The sequence below is a fragment of the Xenia sp. Carnegie-2017 genome, unplaced genomic scaffold (genome assembly GCF_021976095.1).
Source record: "Xenia sp. Carnegie-2017 unplaced genomic scaffold, XeniaSp_v1 HiC_scaffold_58, whole genome shotgun sequence".
NCBI classification, from domain to species: Eukaryota; Metazoa; Cnidaria; class Anthozoa; order Malacalcyonacea; family Xeniidae; genus Xenia; species Xenia sp. Carnegie-2017.
In genome coordinates, this window is record NW_025813524.1 from 203,435 (window position 1) to 214,252 (window position 10,818).

Sequence of the window (10,818 nt, forward strand, 5' to 3'; positions counted from 1 at the left end):
AGTTTTAACGAAATTTTCATACTTTTAATAAAGTCAATAAATATAAGAACGCAGCATAATAATATGGTATGAATAAGCTCGTTCTCGAAAACCAAATCATTTATTTTAAAGCTTTCAATGACAGAAAGCAACACTTCTTTAATTTTCATAGCCAACTTGCCATCATTTTTTTGACTTGATGAAAAAAAAGTAACAGCCGTGTTTCGCTCACACGATATATAACTACCATCATTGTTTATAAGAGTGAATAAATGAGATAAGTCTCTCACGTTCTCAGTAAACTTTTGAAAATTTCTCAATATTTCACTATTTTTTTAAGGGTTGCATCACTAAACCATGCAAGCAAAACATGTCCACACATTGATTTTCAAATTTTACAAAGTTAAACCTTTGTTGAATATTTTATACTTTATACTATTGAACTATAACAGATGGAAGGCTACCTGTAATAGAAAAGCCTAATAATTTTTTGAAGCCAAATTTGACCTCCAGACACGCGTGTCTGCCTAGTAAGACTAGAAAAGTGATCACAAGAGTATTTCCAACAATGCCAAATACATATATTAACATGCAAAATACAAATGCTGCCATTAAATATGATATGGTATATTATCTGCAAATATTCTAGAGTGGCCCTTTTTCTGTTTTTTTAATTTAAAATGCAATAAAGACCTGTGTGTTTTCAATTTTAAATAACAGTCAGTAGTATTCGCTTTTTACTTCTGCAATATATATTATTGTTTGGTGGTAAAAACGTACTTCAAACTTAACCAATTAAAAACCTTAAAAGCGAAAACTGTGTTAATATATTCAATGAATAAGCAGAAAAACTAATACAGCTATTACAGCTGTGTCAATACGTGCGTTCTCTTGAGTGAAACGAATACAAAAGTAATTTTGAAGTTGCCATTTTCGGTAGTGTTTTCACCGTCGATTTCCACTGGTTGCCATATTGATAGGCAATCGCATGTAGCAAAAAGGGTTTGTGTTGAATTGTGCTGTGTAACGCAGATGCCTTTTGGAGCAACCTATTAACATGGCTGCTTAGGCCAATTTGAATTCAAATCAAATTGGAATTGAATCAAACAAAAAACTAATATACAGCCATCAGAGCATAGGCGTACCGGAACTATCATTCTGGAGCAGCTGTGAATAATTTTAACAATATAGGATCGGCTTTATTTCCCCCACCTAACGTTTAAAATCTGTCCAACTTTTTAATATTCAAACTGTCTTTAGGATAGCAGCTGCCACCCTGCCCTCCTTCGCTTACGCCTATGCATTAGAGTTTACTCAATAAGCGTGCTCTCAAGTTTAAAATGCATTCGAAAACATTTGTAGATTTTCCATTTATAGAATGTTTTCACCAAGGATTTAGAACCCAGTCCCGTGAATCTTAGATGTGTAACTATTGAGGTGAAGCAAGTTCTTTAACAGAATCTTCTTTCAATATTGAAGCGATCACAAAAGTATTTCCAGCAATGCCAAACTGCACAACAAATATATTTATCTGCTACATCTACAGTTTATATATATGTTGGTATAAATTGCTATTGTGCAGGAAATTGTCTTTGAAATGATCAATTGAAATACATAATAGCTCATAATGTGTAATTACGTAACTAAACATCAATGACCTTTAACGCATTTTAAAATTTTTATGCCGTTTTCACAACACATACAATTAACAGTAACAAAAAAAATGAAAAATTAGTCATGTTGCATGACTCATTATACCAAACTCGGATGATGTAAATTGTAAGTCTTATTCCTTACAAGTATTCTCTTAAAAATTGTCACGCAAGCAGCACATGTCTACATTGCTTTTCAAATTTGTCAGTCTTGACCGTTGGCTTATAACTATAAAGTAAATCGTTTGAACCAGGGAGTATCGTCACATGTTTGTAAATGTAGATCGTCCAGGTTGGTAAAGTCCTGAGAAGGACTGTTTTTGTTGATGTTGAATGACGTTTCGACAACCTTAGCGGTAGTCATCTTCAGAGTCAAATGACTACCGCTGGACTCTGATTTTGTCACTGAAGATGACTACCCCTAACGTTGTCGAAACGTCCTTCAACATCAACAAAAACAGTCCTTCTCAGGTTTATAACTATTTCACTTAAAAGCATGAAAACACATTACTGCTATCAAGAATAGTTGAGTGACGACCCTGAAAACCATTTACAACACTACATCGGCATGAAAACAGCACTATATAGTGTATTCACTATATCGGCAACCATTTACCAATATCTGTCCTTTCTTATTCTTATTCTGAACACCAAATCCTTACGATTGTTTCCTCTTCATTTTTTTGCTTGCATCAAACATTCCATTTATGTCAGGACTAAAGATTCCCATGCATTTCTAGAGCACACGCGATGATTGCTACTATTGAAAATTTATGTTTATCAAAAAATTAAAGCAAATGTTAATTGCATGTTTTTTTGCTACGTATTTCATTCTAAATCCGTAGGATTGTTATTAAACGTCCAATTGCTACATAAACTTCTGTCATATATTGAATAATTTCTTTACCTATGGGGCTGATTACATGAGCTGGGTAGCCGAGATTCAGTCAAGCGATAAACGATTTTTGCAAATGGAAATGATTCAATACTCATCATCAGATAAATCTTCTCTGGCAATTTTACAATATTCTGGTTTGATAACTACACAAAACATTTAAAATTACAACAAGTAATTTGGCCTAATTTGAGAATTACAACAAAAAATAACTTGTGGCGCTTAATAAACAGTTTTAATTTTTACGCTTGAAGTTTTGACTCCTTTCAATATCTCGAAATCATTTCACGCCTCACTAAAACTCGGTTAGCCGGAATCATGTAAACAGTCCAATGATACATTTGACAGAAAAGAGATTACTTTTAAAAATGTTATCAATGTACATGATCATCTCCAACACGTTTAACAATTTATTGTTTGAGTATATTAAAGTTTCACGATGGTAACATGAACTTATTATCTATGTTTAATGATGAATTTTATTAGTGCAATTCTTAAATTTCTAAAAGCAAAAATGCTTAAAATCAGAATTGAACTGTTTTTACAATTTTCAACATTATGCACGGAGTACACTATTGCATGAATACGGCTAGATTTTTGTATCTCAAATTACTTGAATTTGTTAAACTTTATCTATTTTCTGCAGTATTATACCGTTTTTTTATTTTCTTCTATCTTTTCAAGGTTGCAAAGTTGAGGTTAAAACCCCGTCTGAGTAAGGTGTTGTTAGGCTGTAGGATGATCTAAGAAACGGGAAAATAGTGCAGGTTAATAGTACGAAAGTAGAATTCTCTTGCTGTGTTATTCAAAAAATGGAACGTGACACTTGTATAATTTCATATTAAACTCACTATCCAATGAGGAAGGAGGAGAGCGAAAAAAAATTATAGTAACCCATGCAAAAACCACTCTTAAAACTCAAATTGTTCAAAATTCTCGAAAAAATCTTAAAATCTTAATTGTTCAAAATTTTTCAAGATTCACTACGATCATAGAGAGTTAATTTTTTAAATTTTGAAAAGTCAGGAAACTCAAGTCCTTCTTACCTCCAGGCACTCGTTCATCAGTTCGACTTTCTGTCGTCCACATCCGCCTCGTACTTCTTTTTTTAGTTTGAAGGAAAACAAAACGAGTTGGTCTTGAACCCAAGAACGTGCAATCCTAAATGTACAATTAAATATTCAACATGTTTTAACTCGAAAATTGAGAAATAAAAAGACAAGATTTGAACCCGAAATGTGAGATCACAGCACGGCTAACTGTACCACTCAGCCACGCAGGCGAGTGACATGACAACTGTATGTGAAAAAACATCATTTATTGTCTTCCGAATCATACCACAGGCTCCCCATCAATAGTACCTTTCACTTTTGCTTTGTCGCCCTCGTTGCAATAATGAAGAAAGAACTTTGCTTCGCGTCGCTATCAAAAGTTAACTTTGTTAGACACTTTATGTTTTACCAACAGCAAAGACAAAGATGAATATAGTATACACAATGTCAGGCAATGCCATCTGGTGATAACACATCTCGGGTTCTAATCTTGTCTTTTTATTTCTCATTTTCGAGTAAAAATATGTAGAATACTGAATGTTATGGTGTATGTATTGCACCGCCTCGGGTTCAAGACTGACTCGTTTTCTTTCCCTTAAACTAATAAAAAAATAGGTAAATACAACAAAAAACTGATAGCTTTTGATGTTGAGCACTCGGCTTGACTGACCATCACTGACCTCCTGTGCACAAGACCCTTGGTTCGCCCCTCTGCTGACACACTTAGGTGTACGAGGCTGATGTGGACGACAGAAAGTCGAATTGAGGAACGAGTGCCTGGAGGTAAGAAGGGGAATATTAGGGCGTTTTGTTTATTCCTAAGTTTCCTGACTTTTCAAATTTAAGAAAAATAATTCCCTGATCACAGGGAGTCATAAAAAAATTTGATCAAAAGACTTAGCTTTTTTAAGAGTGGTGTTTTGCATGGATTCTTATCTTTTTCTCCTTCGCTCTCCTCCTTCTTCCTCATCGGAGAGCGAGTTTTTTCTGAAATTATACTAAGTGTCGCATTCCATTCTCGAAAAAAACAGTAATAAAATTGGTCATATATACATCAGCATTACAAATAAATTCACTAGCCCATGATAAGTTGTATCGAAAGACATGGAGACAAGTTTGTCTGTACAAATCTTTCATTATCAGCACGCTTTCATACAATCTTACAATGAAGATTTCTTTCAGCTGCCTTTTCAATGTCATTTTAATTAATCCAATTCCACTTCTTGTTGTTAAATATAAGGATAACTTATTTCTGGCTTCCCGTTCATGATTCATTCTTTAAACCAACAAGCTAGCTGATAGCTTCTTTGAACTTTGTTCACATTTTGCGGTGTGTTCCTTATGGTTGTATTTCATATTTTATGTACTCTCCATTTCAATAACATTGTTTATCACACATACAGCATATCAACCATAGGTTTATATATTTTCATCCTGGCAGTATATTTGAAGACTCTGCCAAATTCATCTGTAATTCCTGTGAAGAGAAATTAGCTGTCATAAGGAAGGATTGTATTTACTCGTGAAGGCGTTCTACAATATCTTGTCTTTTGCGTTACACTTGCATCCAATGTGATGTTTTTATCTAAATATCATAGCCATTAAATAACAAGATATATGGTACAATTTATTCACTGTTAAAGGATATTTCTTGTTGTAATTCTGCTTTGAATTTTCATAAGTTGTGTGCAATCTTCGTTACGAATCATTTCCAGTCATCCGTTACTTGTTCTTCCACATCAAATCGCCATGGAAAAGGTTTTTCATCTAAACTTCTTTCTGCAAGCGTTTCTTTTGTGTCTACCTTCATGTCTACAATTATGTCTATCTTTTAACTACTTTTGTGTCTATACTTATGTCTAACTTTTTTATACCGTTTTGCTTACCTTTATGTCTATCTCTGTCTACCTTTGTGTCTAGTTTAATGTCCATCGTTATGTTTACCTTTTTGTCTACCTTTGGGTCTAGCTTTATGTCTAACTTTGTGTTTATGTCTACCTCTACCTTTATGTCCACCTTTATGTCTATCTTTATGTCTATCTTTATGTCTATCTTAATGTCTAATTTTGTGTCTACTTTAATGTCTAGCTCTGTGTTTACCTTAATGTCCATTTTTATGTCTACATTTATGTCTACCTTTGTGTCTATCTTTGTGTCTAACTTTATGTCTACTTTTATGTCTACCTTTTTGTCTACCTTTATCTCTACCTTTATGTCTACCTTTATGTCTACCTTTTTATCTACCTTTAAGTCTACCTTTATGTCTATCTTTATATTTACATTCAAGTCTACCTTTGTGTTTACCCATTGACACGGCCCAATTGCTGGCAACAAATTTTCCTATCTACAATTAACTAGAAACAATTTACTAAAGGAAAATTAGAGTGAAGGCGATACAGTTTCTCTATTCGAGAAACGAATTCAATTTTTCATTCATTTTAATGAAAGCTTTTTAACTATACGAAATTTCTCCAAAAAATTTTTGAATTGTTTGGTAATAATGAACGGCAAGCCATTCCAAGGCATTCTTTCGTTAGTGTAGATAGAGTCTGTAGATAGAAAGTTTTAAATTATGAGCAATAGAGGCTTGAAAGAAGTAGATGGCCCTTGTATGAATAATTATCTGAGAGTAGTTTTAACCTAAAGGTGATATACGGATGAGTTGTTGGCGGTCAATATTCCAAACTAATATCACCCACATGTAATGGTATTTTCTTTCACTGATGGAAAGTTTTACAAAGTACAATTACATGATAACGAAGCTCTGATAAATTAAGAATCACTAATGAGAATATATTACTTACGTATGAACATCTTGATCCCTACAAACAATTTCATGTGTATATGTCCCCGTTAAGATTCTACTGTTGAGTTTCACGTTTGCACAATTGTTATTTATGCTATATTTTTTGTTTGAGTTCAACTTTATTTTCGCAATGGCATAATGTTCTTGTATTTTTCTGGTTTAGAAGCCATTTCGCCACCATTGGTAATCAATAACAAGCTAGTCGCTTTTTTGACATTTCAACACCGGATTATTATAAGTAAATTAATGCAAGCTTTCAGGGATATTAGTGACTAAATGTCCTGCGAACCGAGTTAGGTTTAGTAAAAAACCTCTCGAGGCTTAAAGGGAAAATTAATCACTACTATCCCTGAAAGCATGCGTTTACTTTGTAATAACATCAATGCATTCGACTTTTCCATTTGACAATAATGTTATCAAATTTGCGCTAACTTATTAAAATATTGACAACCATTGATTATGTTTAAATCATATATTGGTCGTGGTAAGTGATGGAATTAAGAAATTCATCTTGGTATTTAATTGTGAATTCTGTTTTTGAATTGTTTCAATAAACCTATGTATGAATTTGCTTTGCAAATACATTTTGTCTTTTGATTATTGTGGAAGTTATTGATGATTCATCACTGGTTTTCCCAAGTCAGTGGCAAGAATGTTTAGGACGCGAGGGAAGGTGATTTCTGTTACCACTCAACGGCAAAAACTGTGAGGCACTATAAATTTAGTCTAAACGTCCCTAATCAATATATTGATAAGGAATATTTAGAACTAATTATCCCTATCTCTATAATTGAGGGAAATACGTCAGTAAACGTCCCTGTGATAACAAAAGATCCCAAGGTAGCCATGTTATTATTATAGCTTTCAGCAAACGTCTCGAAATAGAGAAATTCATCTAGATATTTAAATGTGAATTCTGTTTTTAAATTGGTTCAGTGAACCTGTGTATGAATTTGCTTCGCAAATACATTTTGTCTTTTAATTATTCTGGAAACATCACTGGTTTAATCAAGTTAGTGCCAAGAAAGCTTCTCATGCGAGGGAAAGACGAATTTTGTTACCACTCAACGACACAAAGTGTGAGGCACTATAAATTTAGTCTAAACTTCCCTAATGAATATATTGATGAGGGATGTTTAGAAGTAATTATCCCTATCTCTATAATTGAGGTAAATACGTCAGTAAACGTCCTTGTGATAACAAAAGATCCCAAGGCAGCCATGTTATTACTATAGCTTTCAAGCATATTAGTGATTAAATGTCCCGGAAACATCTCGATGCTTAAGGGAACATTAAATTATCCCTTAAAACATGGGTTTACTATGTAATAATATGGTTGCGAAAGGAATAAACAATGCATTAGACTCTTCCGTTTGACAATAATTTTATGAGAATTCGAGCTCACTTTTTTTAAATTGACAGCGATTGATGGTGTTTGAAGCTTACATTTCTCACGGTCAGTGATGGAATAAAGAAATTCATCTAGATATTTATTTGTGAGTCGTGTTTTTGAATTGGTTCAATGAACCTGTGTATGAATTTGCTTCGCAAATACATTTTGTCTTTTAATTATTGTCAAAGTTATTGATGGTTCATCACTGTTTTTCCCTAGTTAGAGACAAGAAACTTTCTGACGGGAGGGTAGGACGATTTTTGTTACCACTCAACGACATAAATTGAAAACAATATAGCGTATTGTTTTATTGATGAGGGATATCTAGTCTAATTGTCTCTAATGAATATATTGATGAGGGAAATAAGTCAATAAACGTCACTGTGATAACAAAAGATCCCTAGGCAACCATGTTAATACTATAATAACCCCACTGGTACATAAGCTCAGATAAACCTTATAGTGGTAGGGACAAAGATCTATTTTTTACCTGTCTTGCACGTATGGGTTCGTTGTCATTGCACACCCCGACTTCGTAACCTAACCGGTCCCCACCCAAAACAAGATCTCTTATATTTGCTAGTGACTGACAACACTTTATGCACTTGTTGACGTATCATAGACATAGACATTGGAATAGTCACGATACGTCAGTTTCTAAAGGCCTCATTTTCTTACACCCTGTACATTAGGCCATGGTAAATAAAGAAAAATTCACTGGTAATATTTGCCGTCAATGTAACTCTGGTCATCCTTTAATTTGTCTGGGTATAAAGTTTGATTTTTTATCAAGCTTTATGATTGGTTCAAAGTACATTGAAGTACAATACGCTATGGAAATGACAAATCTGAAAAAAAAGAATTGAAATTTATCACTAACGTCTAAAAAAAGCATTGCCGGGGAGAACTTGTTTTATTTATGAAAGGCTTTAAATTTTAAAACTTACATTACACCATCTTTTTAGTTCTTCATATTTTTTCTCTTTTCTCAAATGAAAAGAACGCAACTTGTAACTTTCTAGGACAAAAGGGCAAAGTTATTACTTGAAACTGCGCAGATGACTAAAGAAATGTATCCAAAAATAATAATGCTAAATGAAGGAGTGCTATCAACATCAGTGCATAAGCTGGCTGCTGCAAGCTGCCATGCCGCTATGACTCACTGCGAAGCAGAGAAGCGACAAAAAGTAAATAAAGAATTTTTAAAGAAGATATGGACCTCAAAGATCTACAATAAACACTCGAATTGTCATTCCAAATGTCGTTACAAAACCATTGATGTACGCTAAACCACAAAATATTTTATCTTTCCTCGATTGAATGAAGGTATTTCCAACAATACCAAATAAACATACATTGCGGCAATGCATTGGGAAAGCAATAAGCTTCCAAAACGATAAGATTGACGTATGGCTGACCAACTAAACATTCCTAATATGTATATGTGAATTGAAAGAGACCAATCAGAAACACGTTGTAAAAATACTTAACCTGCTCAATAATTTCTTTTTCAGTAAATATAAAAAACAATATAGCTAGCGTAGCACTAGAGTTGTGTGAATAGGCACGTTTTCTTTGATAAAACACATAAAAATTATTTAAGTTGGTCATTTTATTTGACACAAAACCATATTAGAGTCTTTTCAAATAACTTATTTCACTGAATTGAGAAAATTTCAGAAAATTACCATAAGTTATCATCAATTCCCGTTGATTAAATGCTTGCTGATAGCAAGGTACTAGAAATTTTTTGCAACAATTAAAAGCAAAAAACATGTTATCATTTTCAAAACAACATACCAAGTATGGTAATTTCTAGATTTTTCTCTTTTTTTAACTAATTTGAATCTTTATAAGATCCACAGTTGTTTGTGGAATATTCCACATATGAGAAATTCAATGCTTGTACGGCCAAGATTGTAAAGTAAAACAGTTTATAGTAGATGCCTATAATAAGCTTTCATTAAGTGTTTTAGTCAGTGTAAATGTTTTTCAGCGTCATCAGCTATATTATAAAATTTTACAACAATATAATCTATTTTTATGTGCTTAAGTAAACTACACTCAAAGATTACAAACTTGGAGACAATATACTTAATGAATAAGGGATTATTTTACATATTTACATATATGAGCACTGGTGTCAAATATATCTTGAGGGTTTAAAAAACAGCTGTTTGTCTTTTGATTAAAGCACGAGGGCAAGTTTTTAATGAAAATAGAAAAACTGTAGAGAAATCTGTTCTGGTAGTGATCACAAATCTAAGCCTGTTAGTTTATCCTAATTATACCTAAATAATCCTGAAGAACAAAAGTCGTTCATGAAATTACACTTTATGGATACCAATTTTATGTGATGTCTACCCAATGTCAGTTGAGAAAGGAGGTTTAACTTGACTTTTTTGATTAAGATAGATGGTAAAAATATTATACGGTTACAACACCAAAACTATCTATAGAACAGGAAACACATGCCAGTGATTCAAAAGCAAACGATTTTCGATCTAAATTAGCTTAAATTTGTCTTCCTGTGCAGCGCTTCCAAAAACACAACACTTTCCTGTCTAATACTCCATAGATTAATGGATTGACGGCGTGCGAGCCGAGAACTCTAAAACAATAAGCAACTGATAGATTTAAGAAGTTAGTTTCTGCAGAATAAAACATGTCCAACCGAGCTGTCGTGAAATAAATATGACCCAATGCAAAGCAGAAAACCGTGCTGATGCAAACGAAAAATGTTTTACGATTCTGAGTGTGTCTTTGAAGACTTGAGTTGGATTGTAGATGAGACTGTGTGACATTGGAGAATGCTTTTAGTGCTTTTTTTTGTTTGATCAATGCTCGAGCGATTATGGAGTAAACCACAGTCATGAACATTACTGGGATTATGTAGAAACAGGCGTAAAAAGCAAGCAACGTATAAATGTAATAACGACCTTCAGGACCTAAAATGCACGGTTGAGTTGCTACTTCAACTGCCATAAGAAAACCAATGATGTACGCTAAACCACAAATGATTTTTATCTTTCGTCGACTGA

General features: G+C 33.3%; 1 long non-coding RNA gene across 1 annotated transcript; it reads right to left on the minus strand.

Annotated features, from left to right (window-relative positions):
- Positions 1–5,461: 5,461 nt before the first annotated feature.
- On the minus strand, positions 5,462–5,811 carry LOC124456621. Its single transcript, XR_006952356.1, has 3 exons — positions 5,787–5,811; positions 5,523–5,558; positions 5,462–5,476 (listed from the first exon to the last, which is right to left on the minus strand). It is a non-coding gene; the product is annotated as an uncharacterized LOC124456621 (long non-coding RNA).
- Positions 5,812–10,818: the final 5,007 nt, after the last annotated feature.